This window comes from Aedes albopictus, chromosome 1 (genome assembly GCF_035046485.1).
Source record: "Aedes albopictus strain Foshan chromosome 1, AalbF5, whole genome shotgun sequence".
Lineage (NCBI taxonomy): Eukaryota > Metazoa > Arthropoda > Insecta > Diptera > Culicidae > Aedes > Aedes albopictus.
Genome location: NC_085136.1, coordinates 81,339,250 through 81,351,953, shown reverse-complemented (window position 1 = coordinate 81,351,953; position 12,704 = coordinate 81,339,250).

Sequence of the window (12,704 nt, the reverse complement as noted above, 5' to 3'; positions counted from 1 at the left end):
TCTTATCTGATACACTATCGAGAACAGTTGACTCAATCAGTTGTGTTGTATATCTAGAATACCTTTCCGCTCGATTCAGTTGGTTTGGTTTTAATTCTCCGAGTTTGGTCTGTTCCGTGGCAAGAACAAAATATTTAAAAGCCGGGAGGGGGAATAGATGGAATGTGGTTGACGAGGGATGACAACGTGTTAACTAGAACCGAGAAGGTCTTCCAACTGTATAAGTAGCTGCACAATGCCGACTTTGCGTTTTCCACGAATAACACCAACAAAGACCTCAAGATGGGATTTTTGAAACAGTGTGGTGGCTGCAGCAGAACCCGTGAAGCAGATGATAGCGATGTCTTGAGCGGGTGACAGCCGTTGCGGTTCCGATGAGGGGCTGTACTATACTCCAAGAACCCCCTACAACGCCATTGAAGTCAACGGCAAAACGTATACGCCAAACTACCAGCACATGTGGTAAAGAAAGCTCGGCTGGTGTAAATATTACACAACTCACTATAACCACCATCTGGGTAGCCAGAGGGGGCCAGGGGGGGGGGGGGGGGGGCTGTGGTGGGGGGGGACGTGCCCCTCCTGGCCGCCAAATTTTATTTTTTTAAATCGAGCCAACTCAAAGATTATCTATAATTCAGAATTCCAGAAAAAATATCTTAAAAAAATACTATTCTAAAAATTAAGGTTACTATCCTCAATTATCAAACCTTTTTTAATCGAGAGCCACAGGAAATTTCGCCAAGTATTTCTCCAAGAACCACTTCAATCTTATCATAGAATTTTACCAAATAAAAAGCTTGGTTGAGTGGCTAAATATTGTGATGTTTATTCATGGAATACAGATATACCAGAACCGGTTCCGGTACGAATTTGTAGAACCATATGCTGCTATATTTAGATTGCAGCTATGTGCTACTGCAACACGAATTTTCACTAGTTTCAATCAAGTATTCAATTCAAATAATCGCCATGCAATCCAAACAATAGCAAAATACCTGGGATTTCTTTTAAAACTCTTTCAAGGACACCTTCAGAAATTCATTTAGGCATTTATTCAGGAATTTCCAAGGGATTCTTTTAGAAATTCCACAAGGGACTTTTCCAGAAGTTTCTCTTTCGTGAATTCTTCCATGGGCATCTTACAAGGTTCCGGTAGTGATGGTTTCAGGGTTTGTTCCAAGAAATGCTACAAGAATTCATCCCACGATTCCTTCAGGCGTTTTTACAGATACTTCTACAAGGATGCATCAACGAATTCCTCCAGGATTTTTTCCATAGCTTCCTTCAGTGATTCCATCATGGATTGCTCCAGAGAATTTTTCAAGAATTCCTCTATGGGTTTCATCAGACATTCTTCCGGGAATTTCTCCTGGGATATCTATAGAGGTTCCTCCTGTGATTGTTCCGGTGCTTTTTTCGATAATATCTCCAGGAATTTCTCCAGGGATTACCGTCAACAGAAATTCTTTTAGGTATTTCTGTAACTGTTATTTCATTGCTATCTCCATATATTTCTTCAAGAATTCCACTAGTGATTGCTCCAATATTTCAATCTGGAATAATTCCAACTATTTCAGCAGGAATATCTTCCAGAAGCCCTTACAGGAAATTTTACCAGACATAAGCTAAAAATTAATCCAGGAGTTCTTTAAAACATTGTACAAAACATTATTTTGGGAGTCCATCCAAAGATTCCAACAATAATTTGTCCAAAAATTATTGAAGACATGGATTTCATATATTTTTTTTCCAACAGAAATTCTTCCTGGAATTTGTAAAGCAAACTTTCATGGGATTGCTTCCGGGTTTACTCATGGGATTTTTTCTGGCATTCCTCCAGGTTTTCCTTCAAAAATTCCCCCGGGGATTCATCCGGGATTTTCTTCTGTGTTTCTCCGGGGATTATTTTTAAAAAATCCTTCAAGGATTCCCCCAGGAACACTTTTTACAATTCCTTCAGGAGTTCCTCTTGGAATTCCTTCAGGAACTCCTCCAAAAATCAATCCAGTACAACAGGGACTGTTTAGGGATTCCCATAGGAATGCCTCTAGGAATCGCTTTCGGAGTTCCAAGGATTCCATCTGCAATTTCTTCAGGAATTCTTCCTGGGATTCCTCCAGGAATTTCTCAAGGGATTCCTCCACGAATTTCTTTAGAGAATCTTCCAGGAATTATTCCAGGGATTAATCTAGAAATTGCTGCAGGGATTACCCTTGAAATTTATTCAGTATTCCTCCAATAATCCCTACAGGCATTCCTCTAGAATATCCTCCCCAGGAATTCCTCCTAGAGTTTCTGCAGGGCTCAACTTTGGAATGACTTTTGTGATTCTTTCTGGAACAACTTATTTTGAAAATTCCTGCAAAGATTCTCCCAGAAACTCTTCCTAGGATTCCTTCAGGAATTCCTCCTTATATTCTCTAAGGAACTCCTCCAGAAACTGTTTGGAGATTCCCTAAGGAATTTCTCTTGAAATTGCTTCCGGTATTCCTTCTGGAGTTTCTTCAGGAACTCTTCTAAGGATTCCTCCAGAATTTCTCCAAGAATTCCATCTGCGGTTTTTTTTTCAGGAGTTATTCCTGGTATTCCGTTGCGAATTCCTCACTAGATTCACAGAATTTCTCTAGGATATTTTCAGAGATTCCTCTTGAAATTCCTGCAATGATTTCTCTAAAAACTCCTCCAGGAATTCATCAAGAGATTCCTCCATTAATTCAGCCAGAAATTCCGTTAGCGATTTCTCCAGGAGTTCCTGTGAAGATTCTTTCAGGAATTCCTACATGATTTTCTCTAGGATATCCTCCAGGAATCCCTTCAGGAATTCCTACAAGATTTTTTCAGAGCTTCCTCCAAAAAATCCTCCGGGGTTTCCTCAATGCATTCCTTCAGGACTTACTTCATGCATTCCTCCAGACATTCCTCCAGTAATTGCTTTCGGGATTCTTCCAAGAATTCTACAAAGAATTCTTTCAGAAATTTATCCAGGAAATCTTCAAGAGATTCCTCCAAGGATTTTTTTCAGAGACTCCTACATGAAGGTCCCCAAAGATTTTCCAGGGACTACTTCAGAGATTCCTCCAAGAATTCCACCAGGAATTCTCCTAGGCATTCTACCAGGATTTTTTCCAGGAGTTCTTTCAGGGATTCCTCCTTGGATTCTTGCAGAGATTTCTCCAGGATTTGTTTTCAGCGATTCTTTCAGGAATTACTCAAGATATTCATTCCTTCAGGAATTGCTTTAAGCCCTCCTCCAGAAATTCCTCCAAATTCTTCCAGGAGTTTCAACCGAGATTGCTTCAGGATTCCTTCAGAAATCTATGCAGGCATTCCTACAGGAATTCATCCAGGAATGTCTCTAGGGTCTCCTCGAGAATACCTCCAGGAGTTTCACTGGGAAGTAATCAAGGAATTCCGTCATTAATAATGTCAGCAATTCATCCAAGAATTTCTCCGGGAAATCCTTCAGGGATTCCTTCAGAAATTCATCCTGAATTTTCTGTTGGAAAACCTTCTAGCATTTTTTCAGGAATTCCTCTAAAATTTTTTCCAGATTTTCCTCCAGGGATTGCTGCAGGGATTCCTCTAAAAATTCTGCTAAAAATTCAGGGATTTCTCCACGAATTTCTCCAAGGATTCGATCAGCGATTCCTTCAGAAATGCCTTCAAGAATTTTTTCAGTAATTCCTCCAGAAATTTCTCTAGCCTCCAGGAATTTCTCCAGGCATTCCTCAGGCATTTTATCCAGTAATTACCCCAAGAATTTCTTCAGGAATTCCTCCAGGAATTTCTGTAGGAATTGATTAGCAATTGTTCCTGGACATCCTTCCGGAAATCATGTCAGCAATTTCTCAAGCATTTTTTTCAGAAAATCTTCTGGGGTATTTTTTAGAAATCGCTCCAGGAAATTATCCAGGAATACCCTCAGGAATTTTTCAGGGATTCCTCCTGGCGTTTCTCCAGGAATTTCTCCTGAGATTGCTTCAGGGATTCTTCCAGGGATTTCTCCACGAATTTCTCCAGCGATTTTCCCAGGAATTCCTCCAGGAAAGCCTTTAAAGATTCCTCCAGTAAATCCTCCAGAAACTCCTCTAAGGATTCTTCCAGCAAATCCTCTAGGAATTTCTTCAGAATCTTTTCCAGGATATTCACCAGGAAACCTTCAGGAATTTATAAAGGATTCCTCCAGGAATTCCTCTAGAGATTCCTCCTGTTGTTTCTTAACAAATTTCTTCAAGAATTCCTCCAGGGATTCTTTCGAGGATTTCTTTAGGAATTTTTTCAAAAATTCCGCTAGAAATTCCTCCAGGATTTTCTCAAGGGATTTTTCAGAAAAATAAAAATAATATAAATTTCCCAGAATGCCTCAGGAGATTCCTCTAGAGATTTATCCAGGACTTTCATCATAGATTCCTACAACAATTCCCACAGGAATACCTCTAGGAATTCCTCCACGATTTTATCCAGGAACTTCTTCAGGAACTCCTCCAGGAATTCCTCTAGGAATTACCCCAGAATTTTTTCAGGAATTTCTCCAAAAATTTCACCAGGAATTTCTCCTAAGATTCCATTAGGAATTGCTCCAGGAATTCCTCCAGAAATTTGTTCACGATTTTCTCTAGAGATTTTCTCATGGAGATTCCTCCAGGAAATTCTTCGAAGATATCTCCAGGATATCCTCCAAAAGTTCCTCCAAGGATTCTTCCAGAACATTCTTCAGGGATTTTTTTCAGAAATTGTTCCAGGAAGTTCTCCAGGAACACCTTCAATTTTGCATGGGCACCCCCAGGTATTCCTCCAGGAAATACTCCAGGAATTTCTTCAAGAATTCCTCCTGGAGTTTCTCCAAGAAGTGCTTCTGGACATGCTTCAGAAATTATGTCAGGAATTTCTCCAGAAATTTCTTCAGGAATTTCTTCAGGAAATCTTCTAAGGATTTCTTCAGAGATTCTTCCAGGAAATTCTCCTGGAATACTTTCAGGTGTTTTTCAGGGTTTCCTTCAGACATTCCTCCAGAAATTCCTCCAGAAATTCCTTCAGAGATTCGTCCAGGATTTGTTTCAGGGATTCCTCCAGAGATTTCTCCACGATTTTCTCTAGGAATATTCCCAGAGATTCGACCAGGAAATCCTCCAGAAATTCCTCCAAGGGTTCATCCAGTAAATCCTCCTGGAATTTTCCAAGGGATTTTTTTTCCGAAATATCTCCAGTAAATCCTCACAGAATTCCTTTGAAGATTTCTCCAGGACTTTTTCCAGAGATTGCTCCAAGAGAATTCATCCAAGAAATTTCTCCAGGAATTCCTGCTGGATCTCATCCAAGAATTCTTCCAGGAATTACGCCAGGAATTTGTTCAGAAGTTTCTCCAGGCATTGCTGCAGGATTCTCTCTAGAGATTTTCTCAGGAATTGCTTCAAGGATTTTTCCAGGAATTCCTTCAGGGATTTCATCAAGAACTCCTCCAAGGATTCCTTCTGAAAATTTTCTAAGATTTCCTCTTGGAATTCCCCAAGAGATTCCTTCGGAAATACCTCCTAGAATCCCTCCAGGAATTTCTCCAGAATTTCCTCCAGAAATTTATCTTAGATTTCTTCTAAGACTTCCTCATGAGATCTCTTTATATATTTCTCTAGGTATTCCTCCCATAATTTATACAGGAATTCCTCCAGGTATACTTTCAGAAGTTCTTCCAGTTATTCCTTCGGGAACTCATCCAGGGATTCTACAGGACTTCTTCCAGGCATTCCTGTAGGAATTGCTCCAGGGATTCAACCAGGACCAGGTTTCTTCAGGAATTTATCTAGGAAGTCTTCCAGGGATTGCTCCAGGAATTCCTCAAATGATTTCTTCAGAAATTCCTCTCAGGTTCTCTTCAAAAATTCAGTCAGAAGTTCCTTCGGAAATTTCAGAAATACTTCAATCATCTTTTCAGGGATGTACCAAAGAACTTCTCCAGGATTACCTGATGATTTTTTATTACACTCTTAGAAAAAATCATGTAAATTTAAGTTCACTTGGATGCACATAAAAGGAGCGGCCCGTTTGACACTTATTTACGTCTCCTATCACAAATAAAGTCGAGCTAGCAATCGCTAGAGCCGAAGCGAGAGATAAAACTTATGTAAGTAAAATAGTGAACTAGATTCGTACTCTGGTCCGCTGATTGAGAGGCACGTAGTATACCTCTCGGCTGCATCACCGAGTTGTGAGACATACGATAAATTTGAAACTGTTTCTACCTATCTGGTCAGATAGGTTTGTTGACATCTTGTGCAATCAACTTGAACTTACATGATGGATGTAAAATTGAGTCAAATTTGCCATTCAGTCATGAAATGTTTACGTGCGTTGATACCTAGTTTACGTTACGTGTAAAATCCTAATTTTTTAAGAGTGTATTTATTAGGCGATTACAAATATTTATTTCACTTTTTGTCCCACCACTCTTTGACAAGTCGAGGGGGGGATAAAAATAATAAAGCATTTAATCCGAAAAATATAAAAAACTCATCGGATTTGTTAAATTTTCACCAAAGCCCGATATTTTGATAAATATTTTTTTATCTCCCAAGCAACACACATGTTATAACAGAGTTAAGACAGCGCAAGTTTTGGTTGTATAGAAGTTTATTTGACGTAATTCTAACATTGTGTTGAAATGACGTAAAATAAACTTCTATGCAACCAAAACTTGCGCTGTCGTAACTTTTATATAACATGTGTGTTGCTTGGGCTGCCCCCTCAAAATGCAAAATCCAGCCGAAAATTTTTGTAGGGGGGGGGGGGGGAGACAAAAAGTCAAAATTAAATTTGTATCAGCCTTATTAATTTTTTTAGGTGCAGATACAGGTGGCGCAGATAAAAATTGCGAACTTCTAGTTGTCACTTTTGTTCTACCGCTGATCTAATGCAACTCAATTAGTGACGTCACTAATTGAGTTGCATTAGATCAGCGGTAGAGAAAAAGAGCCAACTAGTGGTTCGCAATGTTTATCTGCGCCACCTGTATCTGTATCTCATTGCCAATACACTGGCTGTCTCGTCAGCTGTCACCGATGCTAGGGGAAGGACACGCAAGGAGAATGTCACTAATCACATTATAAACACCCCACAACTGGGACAACGATGCCGTTCAAGCACAGACAGACAGACATACTACTCAAATCTAAATCATCGCACGATTTAACGGTCATTTTGAAAATAACGTGTAGTTCAGACTGTGCTCGCATGTGTCATGGTGGCGCTGCTGTGCTTACATTGCTTACATCACCTCTCAATTTTGGAGAGAAATGAACGCGACGCCGATCAATGTTTACATAAAATGACTCAATCACGAACCTTCATTCATGTTTTATGAATGGATGACGCCACGGGGGAGTCGTCACCTGCAAAATTGTTACTTTGAGCCGAGGGAAACAACACCTGCAAATTAATGCTTCGGATTGAGCATTATAGAGGGTGCTAGTGAGATGCCAAACGATGTTTTTGAAGCAATTTTCTTCTAAGTAATATGTCTGTTTGTCTGTGGTTCAAGAAGCTAGCGACCAGCGTGCTCCTCGAGCACTGCGGTATTCGATCCGAGTGCAAATTCATTCATTCATTCATTCATTCATTCGCTCCGACAACGCTGGTGAGTTCAAGAACAGATCCTTGGAGAAATTCTACAAGCAAGAAGGTATTAGCACAGAGAACAGACGTCTATCTTCGCTTGCTGCCTTGTGTAAAACTTTGTAACGGTCATATCGAAGTATGTGCTTATGCTCCCGTTGCGCGGCGCCAGCGTTCCATCACTTACATTGTTGTGTTGTCATATTTGCTTCCAGTGCTCGCCGTTTTTGGCCGTTTAGCGCTCGTGTCGCTTTGTGGGCTAGTGTATTTTAACGATGAACACTGCCATCGTGGGGTCAAGTCGACTTTATATGTGGGGCAGTCTCCGCTGGTGGCGTTGGGGTACACTCAAATCCTTTACACACGATTTCGACGTGTTTTTGTTTGAGCTTAAACGTATGTTCTCTGTGGTATTAGGCAGCAGTCAATTGTACCACACACCCGGCAGCAGAACGGAATAGCTAAGCGCAAATACAGCACGTTGAACGAATTGGAGCAGGACGCTAGACTACCGATGAAGTACAGCATAACTAACAAGCGAATTATGGGACGGCAGGGACATTAGTTTGGGTGCTTGACAAACTCCTCTCCCTCCCTTCTGTGAGTCAGCCGTGCAGTTGCCGGCTACGAATGAAACTACGGATGACCTGTTCCGGAGGTAAGAAGCCACCATAAAGGGCGAACCTAATCAAAATGTCAAACGACCCGTGCCGAGGAATGAATGATCCAGAGATGCTCGATCATTAATGAAGCTTGTGGGATACCTGGGTACCACTCCGCAGTATGTTGTCTCTAACCGCGTAAATGCAGGGCTCTGGCGTGGTGAACCTTCTTTCCCATGCTACTCGTGGGATTTGAAATGAGTTTAAATAATAACAAAAATCAACAAGGGGGTAGTGGTAGTGGCAATCCCTTCGCGAGAAGTGGGTTGGTAAGGTCAAGGTCTCCGTTAAGAAGAGCTGATGGAGGAGCAGGGAGCTATGCACCCAATCTCCTCCCCGGATAGTTTGTCGGATGAGGTATTGGACGGAGCGTGGTTAATGTGATTGAAGTGGCTGCGCATCATCTTGACTTTATCAACGACTTTGCGTCCACGAAGTGTAATATTAGCAAGGGCCTTAAGCAGGCCCTTCGGAAATCAATTATGGTGGCCAGGTACGACCACAAGAAACTCGAGGCAACTACGGCAGCGGCTGAGCTCACGAAGACAAAGATTTCGATTTCTACCCAAACGGAGGCCTTCACCTTCGCGGGTAGCCCCAAAAGTGCTTACTGGTTACGAGTGACAAGCAATCGAAGAAGCGTATGAGGAGCTACCAGGCGGTGCCTGCACGGCTAGACGACTATTAACCCCGCAGGTTAACAGTAAAGTCGCCAAGTCGGACTCCAGCCAGGCGTCCCGGATAGAAGGAAAGAGTGCGCCTCAAAAAGTCAAGCCTCCAGAATTTTTAGACCGTTGGAAGAAAAGTGAAGATTTCTGCAGCAGAATCAAGAGCGGTATGGAGCGGTTGGGAATCGTCAAGCTTCGACCTGGAAGACAAAGGTGGATATCTTGCTTATCCGTCAGGAACTTAAGCGGTTCGTGACCGGAAGACGTCCGGAACTGTGTGCAGGATCAGAAGTGGCGCATGAAGCGATGTTTGAAGCGTAGGACAGCGGAGATCAACGTGCTCCTGCGACGATTGGATTTTTGCTGGAGGACAACCAGTTGAACCTCACCAAAGGATCCTAAACGGCGAGGAGACCTGGGAGCAGCTGAGAGGACACTATGAAAAGGCAACGCTAACCTCAAAAGTGTCCCTGGTCAAGAAGATCTCCGACAAACGGTATTCCAACGGCGACAACATCGAAAAACATGTGTTCGAAATGGAGGAGCTTTTCAAACGGCTAACGGTGACAGGTCGGAAATTGGACCAAAATCTGCAGGTGGCCATGGTACTTCGAAGTTTACTGGAGTCGTTCAACGCGGCGTTTCGGAGCGACAGAATCACTCACTCGTAGAGATGGCGCGTTGCATGATCTTGGATTCTCGTCTACCGGTGAAGTATTGGGCCGAGGCTGTCAACACGGCCAACTATTGCAGAAGACCCCGTTTGAAATGTGGAGTGGGGAGAAGCCAGTCCTAAGCCACCTGAAGATTTTTGGATTGCCGGCGTATGTGAAGAAGCGAAATCAAGAAAGCTGCTGTTGGTCGGGTATTCCCAGCAACACAAGGCATACCGATTCATGGACCCCGAGAGTGGAAAACTGACTATAAGCAGCGACGTTGTGTTCCTGTCACCGGAGGATGTTCGGGCAACCGAACCTCATGAGGGAAGTATCATTGATTATCCGTTCAAACCCACTGAACCTGCCAAGGTTGATGACGTCCCCGTTGTTACAATAACCAACCATGACGAGGACAGCGGATCCAATGAAAAGGACTTCACCGACAAATCGTTTACGAGACGAGGTCAATCTGGTAACGTCAACATAACATGAGCCGAATTCCTACCAGGAAGCCATAAATGGTCCTGAACACGCGTTGTGGAAACAAGCCATAGAGGAGGAAATTGGGAGATAGTGCGTCTACCGACAGACAAGAAGGCCGTCGGAAGCAAGTGGGTCTACAAGAAAAAGCTGGACAATAACGGCAACGTGATCCAGTATAAGGCCCCTCTGGTTGCTCAAGGGTTCAACCAGAAATACGGAACGGACTATGACGCAGTATTCGCACCAGTTGCCAAGCAAATGGCGATTCACACCGTTTTGATGACGAAGACTAATACCGGAGGGTTCGCAGTAGTATTGCAACGAAACTTCAAGATAACGTGTCTCGAACCAGTATAAAATTTAATGGATATTCCTGGATCCAGCGAGCACAAACCAGTGAGTTCCTGTTGGCCCAGAGCGCGTACATCCGGAGAGTAGCAGCGAGATTCGGACAAGACGAAGCGAAGCAGTCGCATATTCCAATGAACCCGGATACCCGAATATGCAGCAAATGAGGGAGAGCCCGATGTCTTGGAAAGAAAAGCATTACTGTATATTGCGGTAAATACGAGGCCCGATATTGCAATCTCATGTAAGATGATAGGACAAAAGTCAAGCAGACTCTTCGGTATTTGTACAAAACCGAGAACTTGAAGCTAAAATTGGGAGATGGAGGACCACTTGAAGCCTACGTAGACGCCGACTGAGCTGGCGATCGTGTAGACCGGAAGAGCAACACGGATCAGCGGGCCAATCAGCTGGACAGCCAGGAAGCAACAGTGTGTGACACTCTTGTCAACCGGGCTCAAGCGCGAAAAGAAGTGCAAGGGCGCCGCCTACAAAAGTCTGGCGAAAGAGGTTCTCTTAACGAGCGTGAGGGATCTTACAACGGAGGTGACTCTGAAGTTGAAGAACCCAGACGAGATTACCGAAGCGGAAGAGATCATCACGGCACTGCGGCAACAGTGCGACGTGCAGGTGGCCACCGCAGCCGTTTGGCTACGGAAAGACCCAACAGGGATATTGGTAGCCTTGGTACAGCTTCCCGTAGCGTACGCTAACAAATCCGTAGAAGTAGAGAAGTTCAAATTGGGGCTGGTTTGTCAGTATGCCAACTGATCCTAGTGCATGAGCTACCGGAGGATTTCTTCAGGTGTCTGGAACAACGATACAAGTCATGGGACTTCTGGGACAACTGGATGGCGAAGACCACAAGGCACAAGGCTGCAGGAGTTCACCCATTTGTCTGATCTGTACCGGGAAATCCGTGAACAACAGGCATCCAACGGGTGGTCCAAGGTGCCCGGCCTTCAAGAAAGCCGCAGTGAACAAACCACAGTGCAGGTAATGTAGCTGAAACTGAACCACTGTGAGGCAGCTCAGCAACTGCTTTGCCAGGCGGTTTCTGAGTAGGGAATGGATATCGCCATCATAATGGACGCATACCGAGTACCTGCCGGTAATTGGGTCGCGGATGGGTCCAGAAAAATGGCGGCGATATGGACGACGGAGAAATAGCCCGTCCAGGAGTTGGTGTCTACTGTGTCTACCTACGAGGGCGACCATGAAGCCAATGTAAACCAGGTCTTTTTTTCAGTAGCTGTTATGCACCTCCGTGGTGGCCGATCGAGCAGTTCACGCAGATGCTAGAGGGTATGACGACCGTGCTGGCAGGGTGAAGGCCGGTGGTAATAGCAGGTGACTTAAGTGTTTGGACCGTGGTACGGGGAAGCGGTTTCACGAGCTAGCGGGGTCAGATCCTGCTAGAGACACTGGTCATACTAGATGTCGACCTGGATAATGTCGGTACCAAGAGTACCTTCAATCGGAATGATGTGGAGTCGATTATCAACGTTACTTTTTGTAGTCCTGGCCTAACAAGCAGTTCGAACTGGCGGGTAGACGATGGCTACACTCACAGCGATCATCTGGCGGTGCGCTACAGTATCGACTACAACAAAAGCAGACAATGGGTAGAGGAAGGAGCGGCTTGGCTAAGGCCAAGCCCTTGCCGTGAGCGAAACCTGCTTGGTTTAGATGGCGAAGAGCTGGTAGCGGTGCTCTCGCGTGCTTGCGATGCGACCATGCCTAGGCAAGTCCACCCTAGAAATAGGAGACCACCGGCTTACTGGAGAACTCAAGCGATTGCGGACCTGTACCGCGCCTGCCTAATGGCTAGGTGGCGGATGTAACGAGTAAGATCTGAGGAAGAGCGAAATCAACGACGGGTGATGTTCTTCGCAGCTAAAGTCGTGCAGAAGACCGAGATAAGGGCAGGATCAAGATGGCCAAGACGAAAGGTGTAATGGATCCTATAGAAAATTCTCCAGAGGTGTTGGAGGGGATCATAGAGGGGTCCGCGTCATGCTCCTAGTCCTTAACCTCCTCTCGTAGGACAGCCGGAGACTGGGGCTTGCGATGAGGAGAGGGTCACCGATGTGGAACTTGCCGGGATATCAAAGTCCCTTAGCGTAGGTAAGACCCCAGGTCCGGACGGAGTTCCAAACCTGACCTTAAAAGTAGCTTTTGCAGAGGCTCTCGAGGTGTTCAGGTCTGCTATGCAGAAATGCTGGACGAGGGAGTTTTCCTAGATATTTGGGAGCGCAAGGCCTGGTACTACATTCTGT